Raw genomic sequence first — 27278 nt, forward strand, 5'->3', positions numbered from 1 at the left:
TAGATCTAGATATGTTAAAAACAATGCAGACACTCACTACGCAAGCTGAAAAACAGCAATGGATAAAACGAGGAGCAATCCTCGAAAAGGGGCTGTACATCTCTAGAGAGGGAAAACCGATACTACCCTCTAATTTGTTTTGCTATGCAGCTTTGTTGAGCCATGGGCAGTGCCATGTCTCAACAGGGGGGATGGTACAGCTGGTGAACCAGGTGTTCACAACGTACGGATTTACAAACTACTCTAAAAAATTTTGTTTGATGTGTCAGATTTGTAACAAACATCATGCACAGGGGGCGATAAAGCCCAAGCAAGGGAGTTTCCCTACACCACCATATCCGTTTCACACTATTTGTATGGATTTCATAGAATTGAACAAATGTGAAAATAAGAAGTATTGTCTTGTCATTGTAGATATGTTTTCCAGATGCGTGGAAGCCTTTCTAACCAAAAATCCAGATGTGGCTATGGTGGCAAAAGTACTTGTCAAGGAAATCATTCCTAGGTTTGGTATTCCAGAAAGGATCTACAGTGACAATGGCACACACTTTGTAAATCAAACCATACAGCAGTTGAGTAAGCATTTTTGTATTTCTTTAAAGAATCATTGTGCATACTATCCGCAATCTGCAGGGCTAGTTGAAAGGCATAATGGTATACTAAAAAACAAATTGAAACAATTAATAGCTGAGACAGGAAAAACTTGGTTATACTGTTTACCCCTGGCACTGTTGAGCATGAGAACTGTCCCTACAGCAAAAGGATTGACTCCTTTTGAAAAACTATTTGGAAGGGCTTATTATACACCCCAGTGGAAACTTCTCATGTCATCAGGCCAGGAAGCTGATTTCACACTAGCTGAATATATGAAAAAGTTGTTGAGTTCTAAACATCTGTTGCAGTCAAATTATGTTTCAGATAGAAAACGAACCGAAACATCAGAAGTGGCAGTGACTCCAGGAGACTTGGTGTGGATCAAAATTATCAAGCGAAAAAATTGGGCATCGCCAAGGTGGGAAGGTCCCTACCAGGTGCTTCTTTCGACACCCACTGCAGTCAAGATAGCAGAACAAGCTTCGTGGATACACCTGATGCACTGCAAGCTGGTTAAGAACTTTGAGTTGGACAAAAATCTTACCTCTCCTTCGGGGCCCTCAGTACAAAGTCTGGCTACAAAGGTGGGTCAGATCAATAGGACTGATCCGTCTCAACCCCAGTGAAGAAACCATCGGTGCTGAAGGTCCTATTAGAGCAGAGAGTAAGAGCACGTGTCCAAGATGATGGAATCCAGTAAGATCCAAATACACCTACTTGGAAGAGTCGGAGAAAACAGAAATGCAGAGCAACCGTTTCCTCAAAAGTATTGCATAATCATCCTGTTAACTGTACTAGTGACAGTAATCTTTTTGTTGTGGCCATTCCTTTTCTCAGCCACACAAATTGAACTGAACAAGCGTGCTGAGTGGCACCCGAACTTTAACACTTACCAGGCAATCAAATATGTGTATGCTGAAACCTTCAATGTTTCGAATTGCTGGATTTGCACAGCTTTACCAACAGCATACGGGGGGTTACTGTTAACTTCAGTTCCCCTAGGAGCCAACAAGACCTGGGAAAACCTAATTCGTTATACATCAGATGTCACATCACAAGATAAAGTAGCACTGCACTTGTCTGTTCGACAGAAGGGGACTGTGTGTTTTTACAAGAATGATACAGTTAAGGTGGGTTGAAGCAATTGCAATGTGACTATTCCCTATAGATGCTACACTAAACCTGACAACATCAGATCCTATTGCAACACAACCTATGATTCATTTGTTGAACTGATGCATAGGACAATTGGTGAAGTGAAACATAATGCTGACCTCTATAAACAACTGTCCATAATCGACAGAAAAATGTTTCATGCGGAGCCAGGGTATAATAAAGTTACTACTAAAGTAGAAGATTGTTACTTTGTATGTGGTAGAAAAGCATATAAATGGCTACCTGAGAATTGGTCCGGCAGTTGTTTTTTGGGGTACCTGGTTCTGGCCATACGACACACAGCAGTTTTACCTCAAGGTAAAATTCGGAACGTTCGAGAAACCAAGAAGCCTGTCAATCCAGTGGGGCAAATCAATGCGGGCTGGAAAAACCATCATGCTGTGGGCAACTGGGCAACGGACTGTCACACATGGACTTGAGTGATACTGTTATATCGTGGGCAGGCGTACTACCAGCATATGGAGCAACAAAATCAATCTGGGAACTGAGAAAATTGTCTAAGCTTCTCGAAATAATGTCCAATGCAACTTTTTCTGCCCTAGAATTGGTGACTGATGAACTGACTGCCATGAGAACAGTGGTTCTTCAAAATCACATGGCTCTTGACTTCACTCTAGCGGTGAGAGGAGGTATGTGCACTTTAATCCAGGAGGAGTGCTGTTCATATATTCCTGACCACAAACACGAGATAGGCAACCATCTTGAGGTAATTCAGCAGGTGTCAGCCATGACCAAACCAGGACCAAATCCATTGACGGACTTTTTCCAGAAATTGTTTGGGGGTTGGAGCAGCATCCTGATGAACATTCTGATTGCCATCTGTGTAGGAATAATCCTACTGGTGGTATGTGTGTGCTGCTGCATCCCCTGCGTAAAAAGACTAATTAAAAGTTTTGTAGACATTTCAGTTTCAGAAACCTTATACTAAGGTGCTGAACTTGAAGAATTGCTAAAAAACTGAAAATGCTTTCATGAGCTTAAACTGAATGACTCTCTTAACTGCAAATCCTGAGTAGGAAGAGGTTAGGGGAAGAAAAAACTGTTTATGGTTATCTTGAAAGTAGAATAAAAGTATTAAAAGGGGGGAAATGTTAGAAAAATATATAATAGTAATATGCATGCTTAGTGCATTCAAGGTTTAAAAGAGTTAATACATTTATTCTGTTCACACTGCATGAATCTGCACAGCCATTAGAAACTTACCAAGAGACATTTCATTTCTGCTAATGTCATGAAACTTAACAAGAGACATTTCATTTCTGCTAATGTCATGAAACCTAACAAAGAGATATTAATTTCTGCTTATGCTATGAGAAAGTATGCAGCTGCTAGAAGCTTTGGTAAAGAAAACAATAGATGCTTGAAAGTTTAAACCATAGTCAGCATTACTTGTACCAAAGCTAGAAATGTACCTTGAATCAAGACAAAATGTAACACATGTATTAGAACAGTACAACTGAAGAATTGAAAAGTTAAGATGGGCTAAAATAAGCCCAAGGCCAGGTTGTTTTTCTCAAAATGCTTTGCAAAACAACAGATAATCTAACTTAGTCAGCAATAAGGCTAGTAACATTTTCTGTAGAACATACAGAAAGCTGTGTCTAACTACATCAGCAATAGAATAGTAACATTTTCTGTGTGACAGGAAGAGAACTGTATAAGAATAATATATTCATCATCAGTAATTCAAACAAACCTTGTGCCTACATGCTTTGTCTCCTTGCTGCAAGTAATAAAGGGTGCCTTGCTTGAACCTAACGTGCATTGGTCTTTAAAGTTTTTTTCCTTTTACATACAGACATGCCTCAAGGCCATATCCCTGTATTCTGTCTCCTACAGGCTTCTGAGGGGAGATTTATGCCTGGCATACAGGGCATTGTCATACTCCACTCTGATGGACCTCCTGCCTATCCACAAAACAAACAGTACCAGAATTACCCAGTCTAAACACTTAAACTTTGCCTGTGATATAATACAGATTTGCTAGAGAGATAGGTATGTATCCCAGAGACTACTCCATGTATGGAACAGGCTCCCCATCCATGTGAAGCAGAGTTCCTCCCTAATCCAACTCAGGTGTAACTCAGACAACTGAATGAGGGAACAGAAAATTCTGCCCTGGTTTGGCAATGGACACAGGCAGATTGTAAACGGTTCATCTCCGAGGCCTCTGTTTGCAAATGTTTCATCTTTCAAGCCCCTGCTTATATTTATCAAGGGCACCAGAACTCATCAAAGATTTGGGATGCATGGCTAGGCTTAAAAAGCCTCTTGTAGTCATTAGCCTAGTAATCACCTATGAACCTATGAATTCTTTTATAGGGATCACTTGAAGCAGAAAATTGTATAGGAATGGGATGGGTACTGGAAGTTAAATTAATTTTGGAGTCAGGCTAATCAAGAACATATTAATGCAGTAGAGATAGGATGGGTAAGGTTGGAAAATTCAGAATTGCTCATATAGCAGTCTGCTCTGACATTAGTCACAACAAACCATGTAATGGCGTGCCTGGGTTCATGACTGCAAAGACAGATTCCAGCTCTTCCTGTACTTTACAAACAGATAATGTCATCTAGACCTACAGAAAGAAGTGGAAAGTTTCTATCTTACCTAACCTGTATATTCCAGAACTGAAAAAATAAAGAAATTACATGCCATAGATTCTGATGAGAGATAAAATGTACAAGAATAGACCTTGTTATGTTGGCAGCAACCTAGGAACAGGGATGATTGGCGATTTCCATTCACAAGATCTGTAAATTATTCTCATTTTTAAAGTGTTCAGAATAATAACTGATAGATATATTAACAGGGAATGGCTTTTGACATGGGTTTCAGGTTTTCAGGATTTAAGTAATACTAAAGGTCTGGAACCTAGATAATTAATCCTAGACTATTCTATTTAATGAAATGAGAAGACTAAAAATGAATCTCAATGTATATCAAATATCTGCAATCAGTTTTATTGAAATTAACACTATAGAACAACTGCATTTTCTGAGTTTTATAATAAGCACCCCAAACTTTACTCTGTATACCCAGAAAGTTGTTTTATAGGGATCACTTGTAGCAGATGGTTGTGTAGGAGTGGGGTGGGCGTTTGAATTAAATTAATATAGGGTTTAGGCTAATCGAGAGTAACTGAGTATACACTGAATGCTTTAAGTGTTTTTTACACATTGCTGTGTTTATTTTTATGGTTGCAGTATAATAGGCAGACATACAACAGATCTTAAACAAACTACATGTCAGTGGTAGTCAAAACATATTTATAAATATAATAAAGATGGCTATGAAAACGTTTGGCCTATTATGGGATAAAATCATTGAGTGACATGACTTATGAAAGAGTTGGGTTAACATTGCTTCAGCGTCACTTGCTGGTATAACGACATACAAATGACTACATAATATTCAGTGCTTAACACAATTACACCACTTACCTATATGAACTTCTAGTAAACAAAAAGCTTTATCAAATAGAGAGAGAACTGATATATATATATATATATATATATATATATATATATATATATATATATATATATCTATATATATATATATATATATATATATATATATATATATATATATATATATATATATTTATATGTGTGTGTGTGTATCGTCAAAAGTACTTTGTCAAACCCAGTTTAGCGAAAGTGCATTTTGTCAAAAATGTACTTTCGCTAAAAAAAAAAAATGCAGTTTCCATGCAAAATTAGTTGTACATCAAAATATACTGTTGATGTACAACTAAGGAAACCCTTGTTGAGATCATGGAACAGTGTGGATAAGGGAATATTTCCTTTTCCCCACTGTAGTGCGATCTCGGAGTGAGAATATTAAAGTAGGGGTTGTGGGGGGTAGAGGGGTGCTTGCCCCCTGTCTAACACTGTTTAATGTGTTATTTCTTTTTTTATTTACTTTTTATGTGTTTGTCCCGCGAAAGTGCATTTTCGATAGAATGCACTTTCGCGGACGTGAGTTATTGAAAATACGGTTCGATGAACCGTATTTTCGATAAATCAATGTAGATCTATATATATATATATATATATATATATATCTATATATATATATATATATATATATATATATATATATATATATAAATATATATATATGTGTGTATGTGTGTGTGTGTGTGTGTGTGTGTGTGTGTGTGCATGTGTATATGTGTGTGTGTGTGTGTGTGTGTGTGTGTGTGTGTGTGTGTGTGTGTGTGTGTGTGTGTGTGTGTGTGTGTATTATATATGGGTACGTATCACTTCACCTAAAACTCATTTCACTGACAAGTAGTACAATAAGGCAAGCCAAAGGTATATCTCCTTTTTCCCACTGTAGTGTGATCCTGGTGTTAGTATATATAGTTAGGGGGGTGTGGGGGGCATTGGCCCCCACTTATTTTGGTTTTGTGTTATCTGGTTTTGTTTTACATTATTTGGTAAAAGCCAACTAGGTGGAGGGCTATGCCCGTCACACCCCCCCCCCCCTTAATATATATATACTAACATCAGGATCGCACTACAGTGGGGAAAAGGACATATACCTTTGAATTGCCTTAGAGTACTACTTGTCAGTGAAATGAGTTTTAGGTGAAATGAGTTTTCGGTGAAATGAACTTTAGGTGATTTGGTCTCAGTGAAATGTGTTTTAGGTGAAGTGATACATACCCATATATATATATATATATATATATATATATATATATATATATATATATATATATATATATATATATATGGGTGCTAGTCCCCAAACCTTTTTTACTTAATTTATGTTATTACATAATTCTTGTTGAATAACTGTGTAATCCTCCATTATGTCAAGCATGCCAGAATGGCTGTACAGCTGTAAAAATATACTATGGAAATGTTGTTATGCTAAAGCTGTATAGTCCAATTATCAGCAGTTAATATGAATGGAAGTGCTTACATGACAATAAGTCATATTTTTTTGTTGTTGTATAGTACAGTGAACAAATTAAAAATATATATATCTCTATATATCTTAAGTAGCCTTGTTAAGCACTATGTTATTTGTAGATTGCAGGAAATGGAAAAAAAGTGTGAGTGGCAATTAAGGGTGAATGTCAGTACTCCAGTTGGTATAAATCATAATGTCAGTATAAAAAGCATGTTAAAGTTGTGACCAGTAAGTGTGTTTATAAACAATTATTCATGGAACTGCATTTTAGTTTTATACTGTGCTATAAATTGTATATTACAAGGTCCACTTTTCTTTGTTATTAAAGAATCTTATTTAAGCTACACTTTATGTTTATGGCACTCAAAGGAAGTCTAGTTAAATTGTTGAGACAAAAGTGTGTAATTTATGAATAAAGTGTATTGTGTCATATACATTTTTTTTCACTGTGACTGTCTTTGGTCACTTTTCACTGCCGCAGCTTTTAATTTATTTATTTATTTATTTTGGTTGCCAACTATTTCATGATGAAATTAACACCCTCTGTCTTTGTCCACTCCTGTATATACCTGGGTATTTCAACAGCCTTTAGTTATTAGCAGTTAACATATCAAAGAAGGACAGGTAAAAAACATTTTTAGGGTTCCCTGTCTCCTTCAATAAACACACCACACCAAATGACATTTGACGACCTTTATTAAACTTTCCAGAAATATAACTTCATTGAACAATATCTTAATTTATTAATCACAGCATGAACATCCAAATAACCATTTACTAGGACAGCGTAACCCCTCTCACCCTAACCAATAAGCAGTGCCATCACCTCCACTTACTTCTACTTATCAAGCAGCATCCGACTGCTCACTTTAATGCCCAAATCATTGACTCCAACATTTAACACCAGAAAGGGAACAGAAGAGGGGCAAGCCTGCCCATCTTCTTCACTAACCAACCTGACAGAGGTTGTTTCCCCTCATTCATTCCAAAACCTTTACCAAACTCTCCAAAAACAAACCTAAGTGTACATTGAAGATGTCCAAACCAAAATCATTCAGGTGATCTCCCTCCCCTCTGAACCAAACTGGATCCCTATTATCGAAACCTGTATGCCCCATCATATAAATATCCAGAGCCAGTTGCCTAGCTAATCTAAAACCCTTAAAAAACTACCAGCATTCCTCCAAAATAACCATGGTCATGGTACTACATCTAACCACAGAATACACATACCTGAGTATAATCTCTAACATAATCAAATCCTCACTTATCCTGACTGCCAATTGCCACGTCAGAATAATTCCAAGATCATTACCTTGAAAATGTACCACCAGAACTCTAGGGAGCCAAATGCAGGACCATACAGAAGCATACTCCACCTGAAGCCGATGCCACCTAAGACCTCTGACATGCTATCCGGTCTAACTGCAGCCTTCCTTGCCACCCAATGGATATAAGAATGAGAATCTCTTTTCCTGAAGAAAATAAAATAATATTTAACCAGTCATATAACCAATTATCTAATATAAGACAAGCAAGCATTTGGTGACCAAATTACTGACTTCAAATGATCTGCCTTCTCTCACTAAATCCGATACCCTACCTGTGCAAAAAGAATGAGTGGAAAACCTCTCTCCCAGAAAACCAACACTGAAAAACTCTCCTCATCATATATACAAATGGATTACTCATTATCACCTTACCCCCTACTCATTATCACCTTACCCCCTACTCATTATCACCTTACCCCCTACTCATTATCACCTTACCCCCTACCAATCAAAACAAAATCCTTAGGACAACCATCATGAGACTGCAGCCACCTTTTAGCCCAGACCACTGGACACCACCAGTCATTCCTGTCCTTTACCATGCCAGTGGCCAATGACTGTCATTCTTCACACTATTAACCGTAGCCCAGCTTACAAACCACAGTCCAAAATTTGGTAAAATCCTGTGACTCTGCCACCCATGCAAATATACTAATAGCTGGTAAGTCCACTTTGACTGCCTGAATGGCCTTACCTTGTTGCCAAGCCCGAGCCCGGTATTTCAACAACAATCCTGCCGACCAAACCCCTTCCTCCTCAGGAAGCTCCAAAACAAATTTATCAAAATCTTACAATGCCCTGCCATACACTTTCCTTGTCATGCAAAATTTATGATCCCTAAGAGCTCCATGACATCCTTATCCCAACCTCATCCTTCGATTTCTTTCATCAAATCTTTACTTCCAAACATATTATCTTCTTAGCCAGTAAACAAAACAAACAAGGCATGCATCCACTAGCAATCCAAGAAAAAAAAAAACAATGCCTTGCTTGGGCCTTCTAACTTTTGCAAAGCCAACAGACACCCAGTTCCTCACACATATAAAGCCATGTCCAACCCAGAATTAATGGACATGCTCCACCTCAAGAAATCCAAATCCATCAGAACTACATGCTCCAATGACTTAAACCTCAGCACAGAAATAAATAGAACATGCTGGAGGGACAGATTCATATCCCAGAGGCTCCCCTCACTCTGGAACAAAATCCCAATCCATGTCATACAGAGCCCCTCAATGACCCTCTTCAAGAAGAATCTTGACGTTTGGATGGGAGATCGTAAATTTACCCCTGGGATCTCTTCTGTGTTACTGCTAGACAGAGGCACGGTAAACTAACCTTAAATGGGCTATCTTCTGTGACCTACTATACAGAGGCACAGTCAACTAATCTAAGAAGGGTGGCGAAAGCCAAACACACTCTGGCTAGGCTTGTAAATGCCCTAGGGCAGATAGCCTAGTATCAACCTATGAACCTATGAACATCTCCAAAAATGCCCACATACCTCCAATGCTCCATCAAACCCTTCTCCTACTATTAAGAAATCATCCAGATAATGTACCATCTTCTGGGTACCTACCCACTGCTAGCAAATCCAATGAACAGCAGTGATAAATTTTTCAAAAGTAGCACAGGCCACCAAAAATCCCAAATCTTGCCAAAGTAAAGCTTAGACCCAACTACCATACCGAGCAACACCCGCTCTTCCTCCCAAACTGGTAATAAATGAAAATCAGATTCAGTATCCACCCTCACAAACCATGAGTCCAAAAACTCCCAAATGCTCTGTACCACATCTAAAGACACATAACTGACTTTTCCATCCTCTCCCAAAATAAAATCATTCACAGAATTTCCCACAGGATAAGACAAATGGTGAATCAAATGAAATTCATCTGCAGACGTCTTAGGAACCAAACCTACCAAAGAAACCTTAAAGCCGTTAAAGGGAGGAATATCAAATAGACCCAGTAACCTACCCTCCATCCTTTCCTTTTCCACTAAACCTTCCAAAATCTCTTCTGATCACAATTTTCAATTTATGGCACTAGAGGTGATTTATGAAAGTGCTAGACTTGGTGATTTGTGTAATATAACTGAGGTGGCAGAATTAAAATGGATTGCCGATCTACAAGCAGATCAACCACCTGGTTTAAATGGCATGTTACTTTTAAGACCAGTGTTACGAGGGCATTAACTGAGGAAGAAGCCTTGATTGGTGGAGAACTGGAATTAAATCTGCAATGGAGCCTGTTTATAGAGCTAAAGAAGACATTTCTTGCTGAAAGTGCTTATCTTGCGTGTTTATTCTGTTTGTGTTATTTGTTCCTTGTATTTGTGTTAACTTTACTATTCTGTTTTAAGAGTGTTATTAAAGATAGTCTGCGGTGGTGTATCAGCTTCATTTTACATTGTTTTAAAATCTCTTTCTTCCCCCGCATGGAAGGCAAATTCCTACAAATTAACCCATCCTCCTAGCATTTGATTTAATAGAAAATCCCTCAAAAAAAACATCTATTAATTTGTTTGCAAATGCCGATTCAGGAAATTGTGTGAGCAGTTGTTACAATACCCATATGTTAACTGGGGAATGCATCCCCTGTTCTTCCACTTGACTCACAAAAGGATGCCTCCTCTCTGCCCCTGAAAATTCCCCCTACCCCGACTACCTTGAAACCCAGAAAACAATAAAGTTAGCTCCTCTGATTTAGACTGTGGTGAACTCATACTACCCAGCATACCTTCCTGCCTGTCACACTGCATAGTTGAATGCATACCTGCACAGTTCAGACAGGTGTGTCCCATCCCATCTCCTCCTAACTTAACCCTCTTGCTAATAGCTCCAAGGCTATCTTCCATACTGGCTAGCCAAATTTCAGGATGTTTGATGTCCTGATGCAGTGACTGATCCATTGCCTTCCGCTTTTGAAACCTCTAATTGTACCACAACCCAGCATTCTTCACCTGCAGATGCTGTGCTTCAGGTTTAATGAGAAAATAAACCAAGAATGTTATGACCAAGGCAGTATCCTTCTCCAACCAAACTGCCATATAATAGACAAAACCTAACACTCAGTTTTTCTCTCCCTTCCAGATCTTTTCTTAAACTGACTGCGGTAAACCTCTGTTGTTCTTCAGCCAGAACACCTGCCTCACCCTGTCCCTGATGTACCTCAACCCTGCCTGTCCCCACATTACTCCCATACTGCACCAACCCTGACATGCCTAAATGAGCACCCAGCATTGTATCATTACCTGTGACTCCTTGCACACTACTCCAGTGGCTAGAATATCAACTGCGACAACATCCATCACCTTTCAAGTCCACTTCCCTCCTGGCACCAGCTTGCCACCCACCATTTGCATTCACCTCTTCCAACTAGACTTCCCCAGTTCCTCTATCACTGAGGACTCACTCAAACGATAGAGTCCCATGAGGCTTGCCACACAAACTGCACCTCACAACCTCTTTAAAACATCTTTTGCTATGCCAGGCAGTGTTAAAAGCTGTATACCTAATACTGGCTGAACATTCTCCACCAGCTAAAGGGCTGCCACATGCACGAAAGGCACACTCCCTATTGTCATGCCAGGCATACAGCCAACCATCCATCAAGGACAAATTTAATGGGAAACTTAACAGAATTGCTACCCATCTAAACAGCCACTCAGCCAACTGATGCTGCAGAGAGACAATGCTGACCAGCACCACAACTTGTGGGTGGGGAAGCAACAAAAGGGGCCTGCAGGACCATCCCCCTGCACTGTGATCCTATATCTTACTTTACATGTTCCATTGGCCTGGCTGCTGGCAATATAACATCTGTGCATTTAGTTTCCACTGAGTTGAAATAATGATACCTATATGAAGTGATGTTCACTCCACAAATTTTTTCTATTCATTAGTGTGACTTTACACTGACCGGAAACCAGACAACTTAAAGAGATCAAAGTCTGCAATAAAGAAGCAGATGAGAACTATTGGAAAAATGAACCAGCAAGCATTATAGAGAATGATGAAGTACACATCACACAAATCACCCATTAAAAAAAAAAATAATAATAAAAATAAAAAATAGACTTCATCATTGAAATTGCTACACCTTGTGATTATATATCCTTACTTACAGAGAGACAGAAAGATATAAAATGTCAAGATTTACAAGCAGAAATAAGGGTTACAAGAAAGAAAGATACCCAGACAGTTCCAACAGTAGGAAGAGCACCCCCAGAGGAGGCATCCCATGCAACAAAACTCATCATGTTAGAGAACAGACCTTCTGCAGAAATCTAATACCATTGGAGAAGTACACAGCATGGCTATCCCCTAACAACACGTCCAACCATAGCTCATAACTTCTTTACACAAAATCTGGACAAAGCCAAAAATACTGGAGAAACAAAGCTCCAACAATAGGGACACATTTCATAAATATTACTCTTTTAAACTTAGAAAGTTGATAGAATCAAAGGTCTTGTGTTACCATGCATTTTCTGAAGGATATGAGGTCTGAATCTCAAATGCCTGTTATTATTTCAGTTGTCACTGATGTGCTGCAAACATCCAAGAATCATCAAATTTTATGAGGAAGCAACTTTTATGAGGAATAACCAAAAATAAGAGGCAAAATCTGGACATTTTGAGAAAATCTGGACAGTTGAGAGGTACGCTTCCTACCATTCCCCCTAATGGCTAGCACTAAACCACACATGTTCAGAAGCAACCGTTACTCCCAGGTGCCTCACAGCCCAAGAAAATACCCTAAACAGAGCCTACAGCTCAGGTGACCACAACCAAAACACTAACCAACCAAGAATAGTTATGCCACCACCGAAATCATTTACAATTAACCGCAGTGAACGTCATTCCCTTCGATGAGGAAATGAGACCTCCTTAACACTTCAGCAGACACATTCCTGGGGCAACAAAACTCTTCAGGGGATTACCACTGTTCTGCTTTTTCATTTACCAAACAACTTTTACATGCGAACTCACCCTCAATAATAATTTCCACTTAAACAAAACAACTACAAACGGCAAGAAAGAGAAAGTAAAAATGAAAAGGGAAAGCGTTTACATACAGCAAATCCTTTTAATCTAATGCACACTGGACCAATTCATCTCATTATATAAGCCTAGGGGACACCAATTAGCAAACCCCAAAATAGAGAGAGCTATGAAAAAACAAACAAGCATACTATACCCCTTTTATCCACCTCTTCTGTTATACTACTATTCACCCAAGGCCTACCTGACCACCAAACTACCTACAGGTCATCTCGGACATAATTCTGCACTGTAGCAAGTTCACTCTAAATCTGATCCCCTACCCAGTTGTGCTCACATAAAACCAGTTAAGCCCCCTCCTTACACTTACCTTATTTCCTCCCATCCCTCCTGCTCTCCCAAGTTAACCCTTCCATCCCCATACACTCACTTTCTTCCCCAACCATCTCAACTCCCCTTAATATTTCTATATGACCCTTAACCGAAGATGTCCCTGAACAAATTGGTTTGGTCCAAGCCTCATTTTCCAGTATGGACTAGGCAAAGTAAAAATGTAATGATTTTGTTACAGTAGATGATTCAATTTTAAATATTCTCAAAACAAATGATGGTAGCTATGATCTTCATATTCATTTTTTTCTATTATTGTTAATTGCATACTGGTATAATTAATTTCAGTAGGTGCCATTATGATATGATGATGGTTCACTTTAATTACTCCTTTGTCTCCAGAAATAGACTACTAATTTAGGGGAATGAAGACTTACATCTAAGAGGTTTACCAGCACAATTTATGCTCCTGATGCCAAGCTGCTGCTCTTTACCTGTTTCCTATAGTTACTGTTAATAATGCATCTACCTGTAGTACTCAAGTCACGACAAGGCTGTTGAGGAGTGTTTTTCACCGAGCTCTTTATCCCCGGCTCTGTGCTCTGAGTTGAGATCAGCTGTGCACTGGAATACCATTTATTTATCTAGAGCTTAATGTTGAAACAATACATGATTTGACCTTTCATTGTAAGGTCCTAACTTTAAATACTGAATGACTTCATTTCCCATCAGCCCTTTACGACCACGACATATATGTTAAAAAAGCAGTATGAATTTCTTTGTGTTTTGAAAATGCATGTATTACAGCTAATGGTATTCTTTTTGTAAATATTTAATACAAGTAAGCTAATCAGACTGATAAGAAATACAGAGATATTGCCTGCCTTTATTGCCTTCTCTCTATTAACTTTAAACTTTCAGTCATAGATAAAAATAGACATATTCTTATATATTGACTGGCAAATACAACCAAGCAAGTCAAATCCCCATATTTACAGCTCAGTGTAATCCACCTGATATAGTAGTAGTTTTTTTCTATGATTTTGATACTATGCTAGAATGTTTTGTTAAATCTTATTTTACTAGTGTTTGCATGCAGTTAATGTTAAGATAAGAAATGTAGAGGTGAGCCTTCCTTTCAGATTAATAGAGTACAAATTAGTGTGGCTGTAAGTTGATTAATATATGTTGAAATATAGCTGTAACTTTTGTTTAAATATTGAAGAAATCCGTTAAATCTGTATAATCTACCCCATGTACATCTAAATGGGATTTGCAAATAGATACACTTTTCCTTTTTGCAACTGATAACATTTCTAATAAATGTGTTAAATAAAAGAAGTAGCATGATTTGTTTCTTTGGAGCAATCAGATAGCACTGTTTTTCTTCTTGTTGACATGCATTTATTCTACCCAGCCTAATACAACACGTTCTGGACCAGTTTTCAGTCTACGCCTAGATGTGTCTGCTGTTTATTAATCATTTGTGATGAGCACATTTAAAGTCATTGCTAAACTCCACCTAGGATGTAACTGTTTACAGGACTGACAGCATGCGTTTTAGTTACTCCGATGAATTATCTTTCTTTAGCAGAGCACCCCAGTTATGAACCTATGCCTCAGAGAAGCACTGTAATAAAATAGTTTCTTTATTCCCCATTATATCTGCACTGACAGGTTTTGTAATCCATGACATGAGGGAGTGCTATTACATCATGCAAAAGTAAATTCTTTAGCAACAGCATTTATATAGTTTAAATACTATAGAGAGTGAAACAACCACACTGTTATATCAGTTTAGATAGGACTGATCAGTCAACTGTTAAATCCCCTAAATGATTGATGGTATTTGGTCAACAAAATGGGATTTGCTTTTCAAGTGTATTACAAGAGTATTTCTTTCAATTGCTCTTAGTGTTTGTAAAGTGTAAAGTGGGATATAATGTTCTCTAAGGAAGAGAATTAAGGCCTCACAAATAAGAAATAAAAAAGCTAATGAAAAAAATGTTTCTTTAAAATCCCTGCTATGCAAATAATCCAGATTAACAGAATGAAGCTGTGGTACACATATGTGCCGTATCAATACAAGGACTAAGAACTATGAACATTGGTTGGTATGTTAAAGGAGCAGGAACATTCCTGATAGCAATTAGTAGCAAACATAAAATATGGAAAATCCTTCTCTTGTATTTATAAATACACCAAAATACTATTTCAAGGTATTATTCTTTAAAGTACACCATTATGTGATAGTAGTGTGGTGTTACACAAATGAGCTTTCAGTTGTCAGCATACAAGAAAATATCAATAATTTAATACTTTTATTTATTTATTTGTTTCACATTTGTTTACTTGGAAACAAGTTCAACTGGGCACACAAATCCATTTTCAGTGGAGGCCTGGTGGGAAAGCTCCTTACAATTTAAAATTAAGTGTAAGAAAAACAAAGCTGCACAGTACAGTTCAGACAGATACACAAGTTCATGCTGTGTGAAAGAAAACATACTATATAAATGTTGTAGATAAGATACAATGTCTCCAAGAGATAGCAGTTAATAATAGCATCAAATAATTGAACACACCAGATCTTCCTATTATATTCCCATTTCTATGAAGTGTACACTTGCAGGAACACAGATGGTACAGCTATAGTACAGTTTCACTTCAGGGTTTTAGTACAGCTGTAAGCCCCAGTTAGTAACCAATCATATTAACACTTAAGGTGGAACTATTAAAAGTGTTCCTGGTAATGTTCCTGGAAATCTCACTTCTGTGAATATTGCTGCAAAGTCAGTAAATATTTCAGCTCATATAATGTGTAATACATTTCCTAAGGCTTAAATCTATAGTTTTCTCACTTCTGAGATGCACTTAATTAATTAATTTTACAGTGTAACAGTAGTAACAAAAGGCTGACACTATGATTCTTAGAAACAATTCATCACATTCTATAGACATCGTTCATTAGTAGCACGTTTTCATTCCCTCCTCCAGTCCTCTTGAATCATATCTGTGTCAGGAGAAATTAATGCAGAATTATGGTTCTTTGGTGGCAGCAGTAGCTTCTTTGATGAGTTAATGCATTTTTATGTATTATTTTGGTGTCCAGGGATTTTAAAGTGTTTTATTACAAGAACTAATTTCCCCTGAGCCTCCTTAACTAATGAGCACTTGAATGACAGAATGATCCAATAGGATCTGGGGGAAGGACAGCATCAATGTTTATAAGCTGTACATTATTAACATATATTGCAGTTGTCTTGATTACTGTCCTGAATACATTGAGCACACTCTGCTGTATAGTCAGGCAAGCCATTTTTTAATTTTTTATGTGATAGAGCAGTAAGTTGAAGAAACTCATGAGGAAGAAACATACAAGTAACACTTTTACTGTTATTTTCAAATGTCTGACTACACTTTAACTAAATTACACAAAAAAAACAATGTTAATTCTTAGATACAGTGAGTAGCTAGTAATAAAATATCCCTGCCTAAATTGTACTGAAAGCCAGATTAATTTTGGTAATCAGGGTAGAGCACTGTTCCAAATGGACCTATTTCAGTCTCAGCCGAAACAAATATAATTGACAGCAGACAAGCAAGTTAACAAGAAGTTTTATGAATGCAAGCACAATGTAAAACAATGAATCTAACAATACATAGGACAATAGAAAAGAGTGGTTATAATAAGGCAGGAAGGCGAAGAAAAGGAATAACAAGATTTCAATAGCGAGAGGATAGATCACGAAGTGTAACTTTAGCTTCTAGTTTAGAAGCTATTTAAGAACATGGAATGGAAACATTGTGCTGAAAACACAAATTACTAAAAGTCATATGAAAACATGGAGCAAACAGTAAAGATAGAAAATGGTACAAAAAATAAATTAAAAAAAGTATGATGTGCTGGGAGCAAGCCACCTTTCCTCCACCAATGAGGGGGACCATCATCTCATACATATGTTATTACTATTTGTAACCAAGACTATGCTAAATGAAATGAGTGCAGTCATTTGTTGTCATTAACAAAGCAAGTACCTTTTTGATTTAAGTATTTTACTTTGTTCATTATTATTCTCAGTTTAATGGCATTGGATGTAATTGCTTTCATCCATTTTAATTTTCAGTAAAATGTAACTGTTGAAATGTCAGAAGTTTGTATAAGCAAATGCTAATTCAGGAAGAAGGTTTATTGCCATTTTAAATATGGATGGTTTAAAACACATCCTAGGATGATAAGCATGCATCTGGCATAGCAAAGTCTAAGCAGCAGTATAACAGTCACACACGTGACATGCAGATCTAAGGAACAGTATCATATAATTGACAATGATATAAAACAGCCAGTAACCAGCTATATGAAAAGTATGAGATTGTAGGAATTATAGTGCTGAAAAAAATTATAATAATGTATACTAACATACATCTAAAGACAATCGCACCTGTAGGCAACATAGCTATAATAGATATAATTTTAGGCCACCTCTAAAAAATATCATGCAAACTCTTAAGACCAATAGCTATCATCAGCATTCATTGAGGCACACAGGATTTTTACATTGCAGTTTTGTTATTGTTTACAGAACTGTACCAAACAACACAAAAACCATACTCTGGGGATCAGTCAGTCAGGGAATAGGTCTAGTCAGCTCAGACCATTATGGGGACTACAGTGCAAATTCTGGTAATTTCTCTATCATAATTACTTATTCTATGTAATGCAAGTATCAGGGTGCATTCCTCCAAAAAAGCAATGAGATAAAACGTTATCATTAAAACTGGCAGATGGTAGAAGCAGCAGCACTCCTGGATAGTAATAAATACAACCCCAGGCTACTCTGGGCTAGTCAAGAAAGGCCGGAATTATACTAAGGAGATCATCCAAATCTGTGCAAATGGAAGGACATGCATGCATATATAAAGACAAAGGCAACCAGTGTGGCTTAATTAGAGAGTGAGAGCATGAAAATTATCTGTCATGAGGAATAAATAATGCAGATGATAGCAACTACAGTAATCGACTTATTTAAAAAAAAGTCTGTGGGAATATCGACAGACAAGTTTCCAAGTTTGGACTCAGGAAGAACAACATGGAACATGGATACAGTGTTCACACTGGTATAGGCAGTATGAGAACAGCACTGAACATGGCTACAGGGCTGTTACTGGTGTAGGCTGGATGAGAACAATATGAAATATTCCTACAGTTCTTTCAGCGGTGCAGGCAGAAGAGAACAGTATAACTCATGACAACTACCTACATTTTTGGGGAGAGTAGTTTACCATAGGAGATCCTAATGGATTTTGGCAACCAGAGGCATTTTTTATTGAGAAGATTACAATTTTCAAGAAATGCATAGGTAATTTTTGAAAATAAGAGGACATATAAAATTATCATTTATGGAAGGTTTTCATCCTTATTTTTGAGACTTTGGAAAGAAATAAAAATGTTAGCTTTGACTATCTATTTAAATCATTTTGAATATTATTCAAGGCAAAAAAAAATGTTAGATTTGCTATTTAAGGTTTGCTTTTGATGCAAAAGTATATCCAATTATTTTAGGGAGGAAATGAGTTGTATATCTGAGATATTTGAAATGTAAGTATAATTATAATTTTGTTTATAGGAAAGACAGATGTTGTGTATAAATTTATCTTGTAAAATGAGAATTAAAAGTTAATGTATTCATAGTGTTTAATATGTTGGGTAGGTTTAAGTTTGGATATATGAATTGTCAGGGCAAACATATTTTGTTTTGTGTTTTGTAGAGGGCACGTAATGTTTCCAGGGTTAATGTTTGATCAGCTATTTGCATCTGCTTAATAAATCAAATGACATGTTGAAATTATATGGGGTAACACAGGTTTAACTCAGTATAGATTATTACATGAAGATTTATATCCATTTTAATGAGAGTAATTGGTCTATAATTGTTTCTGTCCAGTGGATGCTGCATTAGGTTTATTAATTATGATTGCTTTAGAGTTATTTAGCTAGAGAATCAGAAATGCCTTTAGTTTTGATATAGTTAAATATTTTAACTAAGATTTGAGATTGTCAGTGAAACATTTATAGAATTCAGACATGAAGCTATCAGCCCAAAGATCTTCAATTCTTAAAGTTCTTAATAGCTCGTTTAGAGACCGTTCATCTGGATTTAGAGTTGAAAAATGTAGCTGGTTGAAATATTGTGAAGTGCCTTTTTGTAAGGAATTATCTGAGTTTATACTGTAGAGAGAGTTGTAAATGAAGAAGATTTTAAGTATATCTTCATTTGAAGTATACGTTTTATTTTGATGTTTAATTGATGGAATCGTTTTAGAGGGTGTTGAGTTTTAATTAATATTGCCAATGGCTTAGAAGGCATCTGTGCCCATTCACAATATTGTGCTAACATTTTAGACTTGTGCCAAGAGAAATGAGCTAGATAAAGCATATATAGTTGGTTTTGTAGTGATTTGATTTGATGGTCACTCTCAATAGTATAAGATGTAGTTTGTAGGCCTTCAAGTTTTTGGGTTCAATGTTTTAAGTTATGTTCATTTTTTTCTAGATGATATTTTTTTTGAATGGGCAGCTTTACTGATTAGTATGCGGGTCATTGTGACTTTTAGAACAGCCCAATGAATGTCATGTTTGTTATCTTCTTTTCTCAGACTGTTATAAAAATCCTCTAAAATGTGTTGTTATTTCATCCTTTTGCTAAAGAGTTGACTTTAATGCCCAAGTGCAAAGTGTTCTTTTACCTGTGTAATTAGTATCTGGATTTATAGTAAGGGTAATTTTGGAGTGGGCTGAAAAAAATTTGTGTCTAGGAACCAATCTGTCATGACTTTTAGCAAGGTGTTTGAGATCAGGAAAAAAAAACAGTTCTGGACCAAGATTTATGGAAATTAGAATAAAATGTAAACTTTGATCTATTTGGTATTATTGTACATTTTTATATGGATCAGATAAGTTGTTCTTAATTGCAAGTTCTTGAATAGCATCTGAAACATTTGAACAAAACTATGTTTGATTAGATGATATGTCTTTGTTGGGGTCTAGAACTGAACTCAGTCCCCTTCCATTAATAGGTGATAGTTTTTGTCTTTATATTTATATAGAAGATTGTAGATATTTGATATAAAATCAACCTGATTAAAACAGGGTAGATAGATATTAAGTAATGTTTCTAAACTGGATCAGCCTCACTATATATTAACTGTAAATTTAGGGCAGATTTTATTAAAATAGCCACACTTCATTTGTTAGTATGTTTTCCCGCAGCTATAATATGGCTGATCCATTTTTTTAGTAGAGTGCCATTGCTTGGGTAACATATAAGCCTCTTGAATGAGAGATAACTGAGCACTGGAGTTTTAAAATAAGTGGAAAATAGCATTATCTTGTTACTTGAATGGAGTCCTTTAACAATCCACAATTCAGCTTTCCATATACTCATCATAAGGTATTGAATTGCATTAAAGTGATTGGGATTGTGGTGAACAACTAAGATAAAGTGGTATATGTTAACAGTGCAACCCATGGAAGTGTAAATATAATAGTTTTATTCACTAGTAGCTCTGAATGTGATTTAAATATGAGACAGAGAATAGCCACAAAAGTAAATAACACAAGTATTCAAAACAAATAAATATTATTTCTGTACCAGTAAACCAATGGACCTAATCCCAGTAGCTACTATTGAGAAGAGACAAATAAAAATTCTTAAAAGCAAATTCTCAGCTAAAGTAATGTGTATACATGAGATATACTTAATATTTTGGTTAAAAAATGTGGACATTTATGTTTAGCTAAGTTAAAGCAGACAAAAAAAATCTCACTTTCCAATGAAATACACTTACTCATTCTGTAAATCTTTCCCAAAGCACAGCTCATACTGACAATTTAAAATTGCAGTCAAAACTGAGTGGTTACTGCTATTAAAAATGACTATATTAAAAGTTTAACAATAGACAACATCTGAGAAAGCCACGGTGGTGCAGCGGTAGTATTGTTGCCTCACAGCAAGAGGTTCTCCCATTCGATTCTCGGCTGGAGCGCCTTCTGTATGGAGTCTGCATGTCCTCCCCTTGGTCGAGTGGCGTTCAAAAGACATGCGTAGAATGGGCGTGCCTTCATTGAAGGCTGGGCGTCAAGCTGGCACCTCAGCACCTGTAAAAAAAATCTACTGCCAATCATTAGAGGACCGGAGTTCCGCTGTGGTGACCCTTAACTGGGAAAAGCCGAAAGAAGAAGAACAACAACAATAGTTAACATCTGGGGAAAAATATATCATTATTAAGAATTAAGACTAGAGTTGCTATAATTATTAAGCAAGTATTTGCATTCTTGTAAGCAAAAGTACTGGCAAGCAAACAATGCTGACCAGCTTCTAATTCTTCAATTTCCTGAAGTAATGAAGGATGTTTCATTCTGAAGGAGATGAAAAGAAAAAAGTTTCTCTAAATGCATACTGTAATATCAATGTCTGTAATTTATAATCTGTGGTGCAGTGTTTCCACCATAGTTGATTGTTCTGGAGCTCTGTACTAAGCAGAAAAATGGCTGATAACCAACGTCCTCTCTATTCAGCCAATCATTATAATTTCTGTATCTGTTAAGTGACATAGGTAGTATTGAGTAATCATCTCCTTGACACAGGCTTCCTACTTAAACCTTGGCTAATGATGTCAGTCCATAATCACCAGGGAGCTGTTGAGGACCACTTCAATACTGCTCTATTTCCAGACATGGATAGCCATTGAGCAAGTATTTGGCCTGATAATATGTTCAAAGAAGGTTATTATGATAATGGACCTAGAGCCCTTACAAGCCTAAGCACATTTGTCTTGAGTTGCCCCAATTGTCAGTAGTTAGGTGTGTGAAGTTCACAGAGGTAAGGGTCTGTGGTAGTTAATACTGACTTCCTTTGTTCAGGAAGGACATAGGTGACACCCAAGGAGTGAATTTGTGGTCACCCATCCATCGATCTAGGTTGCGCTTGAAAAGAATCAGGGAGGCGCTCTGTTTCAAATGAATTGAAGACTTGTTCCAGAGAAGTGACAGTCTCTGGGAGATATTTTTACCTCTCCAGCATGACCTTTTCATGTCAGAGGCTAGGTTAAGATCGATGGAGCAACTGACACTTCTGCAGTTTAATTTACGAATGTGTAGCATTTTGATTAGGGCAGGGTCAGAGACTGCCCTGTAAGCCAGGCACAGGTCACTCCTTAGCAACTTGTAGGAGACAGAATACAGTGGTAGAGCTTTCTATCTTACCTTGTATGACTTATTTTGTCTACCCTCTAATTTCTTGGTGAGAAACCTCTGTGGTCTCTCCAATTGTTGCAGGTGTCTGGTGAGTTACATGCAAAAGGGAGAATTGTATTCAATTATTGGTCTGATGAGGACCAAGTATAATGGAATTATGACATCCTTAGATCTATATGCAGTGACTTTACTTATAAGATGTGACACATAAAAGAATTTCCTTACTACTGTGGATATGTGGTGCTCAAAGTTCAGATTGCTATCAACCTGAATACTCAGATTACATACCACTGGGTCTACACTTACAGGGGTGCTGTCTATAATGTAAGTAGCAGGGATGTCAGCTTTCCCAAAGGGAATAATAATGCATGTTTTTGTGTTTATTTTTAATCCGTGGCTTTGGCACCAATCATTTGTCTGCATTAACCCTGCTTGCAGTATATTAATACCACTGGGGTCTCAATGATTGCTCCCAATTTGCAATCGTCAGTGATCTTGGTTAGCCACAGAACATCCAAGTTTGTTTGGACTTCTGAGAAATAAATTCTGAACAGTAAGTGGACCAGCACAGAACACTATGGTATGCCACTGGTGACTGGTCTTTTGCTAGAGGTGAAGTCACCTGCTTTGACAATATGTGTCCTATCGGTGAGCCAGTTGGCAACCCATCTGGCAATGAAGAGCTAAATTAGTGGGGGATTGTGTAAAATGCCTTGGCTAGGTAAAGATAGATGGTATGCACTGTCTTTCCTCATCAAAGGCCTTGGTGACTTTCTCAAACAAGTCAACCATGTTTAACAGGCATGATCTTACTTTAACAGATTTGAACATGGTTGGGTCCAGAGTTTGGAGATTACCTATATCCTTGTTAATAAGGTCCATAATGATTATTTCCATGGCATTGCAGATAAGACTAGTCAAGCTTATGGGCCTATAATTCCCAAGGTCAGTTGGTCCCCCTTTGTGCAGAGGGATTACTGTTGCTGTCCTCCATTCTGCTGGAAAATAGACAGTTTACACACTGCTGTTAAACAAGGATTCATATGGGTCTGCTAGGACATATTTTAAGCTGTTTAAAAGGCAACCATGGATGTTGTCTGGTCCCATTGATGCCATGTTTTTTGCCTTGGAGAGAGCCAAGGTGACCTGCTCTCTTGAGATAATAGGCTGAGGAATAGTGGCAGGTATAATTTGGGGGATGACTGGAGGGGACGGGGTTGTGAAGTTTGCTCCAAATCTGTCAGACAGTAGGTTGGTTATTAACTTCATTTAAGTATGGGTGTTGCTATCCACAACAAGTTCAGCACATAGCTGATTATTACCTTTTAAATTTCAGACGTAGTTAAAGAATGCCTTGTGGTTATCCTTAGCTAGGGAGGCTATATTTGCTTTTAATTAGCTGTGGAGGACTTGACAAGGTCTCTAATTTGTTTGTTTAAGCTAGAGAGCGATTTCTTCCTCTGAACAGGCAGTTCCCTCTTGTTCTTGGACAGTACTTTCTTTATCTTCTTGTATAGATTGTTTATACTAGGGGTTCACCTGGGTGGGTTATTTTTTTTAGCAAGACCTGGTTTTAATCAGGTACGGCCCATTCTATACAACTGCTTAAGTGGTTATACAGGTCATTGATGCACACTTCTGCATAGGAGTCCATGTTATCCACGTTTGAGTGGCTTTGAGACTTCTTATACCATCACTTAGAAGAAGGTAATTTGTCTTTGAAAAATGCTTAAGCATTTTTTAGCTTGATGGGGTGTCTGGTCTTTTAATTACATTGAACTAGACTGATTTATGCTACGATCTTTCCAGGGAGGACATCACACAGGGGGGTGGCGGTGCAATGCTCTCTCATCTTAGTAAGTACTATGCCCAGGACAGTTGAGCCTCTTGTGGTTTTGCTGCTTAGCTGTTCCACAGCATTTGCATTGACAAAGTCCAAGAACCTCTGAGCCAGCATGATTGTGGTCATGTATGTCTCCCAGTCAACGGTAGGATAATTAAACTCACCAATGAGTAAGGTGTTGGGCTGTATGGCAAGTGACTCCAGTAAGTCCAGGTATGCAGTATGCTTTTCCTGTTTCATGGTTAGGGACCTATAGCTAGCTATGATGTGGTAGGGGCCTTTGCCTGTAGTTAATTGGACATGGCATAGCCCAAGACAGTCATACTGTTTGACCACTCTCGAGGTGTACTTATCCATATTGAAGATGGATACACTTCCTCCTATGATTCTTTCATGCTCAGTTTCTGTTGTGGTTTGAACATATGACAATGTAGCCCTGCAGGGCTGGGGTGTTTTCTGTCCCTTTGAGCCATGTTTCAGTGACTGCACAGACATCAGTATCTTCCAACGTGAGGAGTGCTTCCAGGGTGTGCAGTTTCTTTTTTAGACTCCCAGCATTAAGCAGCAGTACCTAGAATTTATCTAGAGAGGATTTTGTTATGTTGGGATGTAGGTTAGTTTGACACTGCCTAAAAAAGGCAGAGTAGGGGTGGCTAATGCATTTTCCAGTATTCAAAAGTCTAGGAGAGACAGGTGCAGACCATCTCTGGCAAAGCAGCTTGGCCTGTTGACTATGTCTTCCCAGGCCGACAGATGTTTGATCCCCTAGGACTGACACCAGAAGCTAAGCCAAATGTTAAAGTCAACAATGTTTTTATTTGTATTGTGGCATCATCTTTGGAAAGGGTAGTGTGTTGTGTAAGGCTAGGCTTACACCTGCCTGTGACACATAATCTGAAAGCTCAGTCATGTCTCTGTTCATATTGTCCAGAGAGGTATGGTTTAAGTCATCCACACCCACATGAACTATCACGCAGTCATACCGATACTTGTGGTTGAGTGACATGATGGATCCTGGCACCTGACAGGCAGCTAACCTTAACCAGCTCCTTATCCAGTCTGGTGGGGGAGGAACATCTGTGTGTTTCACAATGGAGTCATCTATGATCAATATATTAGCTTTTGTGGTGTTACGTGTTATGGGCTTATTTGTTGCAACACTGGTTTGTGTCTTGTTATGTGTTGCTGTTGCTTTTTGCATTGTTATGTGTGTAAGTGGTCTCCATTTGGGAGGCCTCTGATCTTTTGGTAAGTTACAGGTGAGTACCTCTACATATATGGGTTTATGTGTTCTATCCTTATTTAGTGTGGGAAGTGTGTGCATGCTGACAACCTATTTGGCATTTCATTTCTCATTATGTGAGAGTCTTGCCCCTAATTTCATAGTGTAACTACATCTCTTACATAATGTATTTGTTTGTTTCAGGAGTAAGTGGTTGCAAGTATACATAAAACGATTTGCTACATTGCCTCAGGATTCCCACGTCTATCAGGCTGCTCAGAGAGATGATGGGAAACTGCCCATCCATGATAGCAGACTCTTACTGTATGTTTTATCATGGAAGGTAATGGGTTAAATTAACTGGACTGTGCTGGCAGCACCAAGACTATGAGAGGATATACTTTGTGTAGGATGTTTGATCAATAAGACAACACTGCTCAGTGAGCAACTCATTTGCTCCTAGAGCAGTAGAAAAACTTGGAAGAGTTTTACTAACAGTTGTTTAAGGAAAAACTGAGCTTCCAGGCGTCTGTGTCAGGGCAGTGCTAACCACTGATGTATGCAAAATGTAAGGTATAAATACAAATAAATAGAAACAAGTTTTAAGCTAACGACTAATCAGGAAATCACACAATAAGCCTTCCACCAGCAATGCTCAACTCAGACAAGTTAGATCAGCACACTTCTGCCACAATGGTGCAGAAAAAGACCTTATTAATGTAGACTACCTGGCTTGGAGATCAAGTGTGAAAAGACCACACAAACCACCTACAACTAACAGATACAAAGTAATACAATGCAATTAACTACTTAAAGCAGCTGTATACAGCACAGTTTTTATGCTATAAAGTAAAAAAATAAGTAGCTTAAAAACTGCTAAAGTACTGTCTGAGTATATAAGAGAAGTGCAAAAAATACTTATATTTGTCTTTTGAGTAGTGGATTGCTACAAGTGAAAGCAGATTCTTCGCAATTAGTAGCAAAGTCACCAAATGATGATCAACTCTGAGTATCTGTGCCAAAGTCCATGCAAACACCAGACCTAAATTTGAGCAAAGAAAAGCAAGTTTTCAGCTAACTACCAATATGGAAAGCACACAATAAGCTTTCCACCAGCAATCCTCAACTTAGACAAGTTAGATCAGCACAATTCTGCCACAAGGGTGAAGAAAAACAACTTCTTAATGTAGAGTAGCTGGTTTGGAGCCCAGGTGTAAAAAGACCACACAAACTACGTACAACAGCCCTACAACTAACAGATGCAATTTAATACAGTGCAATTAACTACTTAAAGCAGCAGCAGATAGTACAGCTCTTTTAAACTGTTAAAGTACAGTCACAGTATATGACAGAAGTGCAAAAAAATACCTAGAGATTTTTTTATGTGCTTCCCAGCTCAGATTGACCAGGTAAACACCTAGTTCCACTAGATGAATAATCTGAGATTTCCTAATGTATAAAAAAATAGTAAAGGAGTGTCCCGAGTGAAATGCTACCACAAGCAAACTTAAAGATATGTTAAATAAATAACTCAAAAGCCTGACTTTGGAAGAAACATACCAGTAACCAAAAATAACTTCCAAAAAGCACC

This window comes from Protopterus annectens, chromosome 6.part1 (assembly GCF_019279795.1).
Source record: "Protopterus annectens isolate FY-2018-M chromosome 6.part1, PAN1.0, whole genome shotgun sequence".
NCBI lineage: Eukaryota > Metazoa > Chordata > Ceratodontiformes > Protopteridae > Protopterus > Protopterus annectens.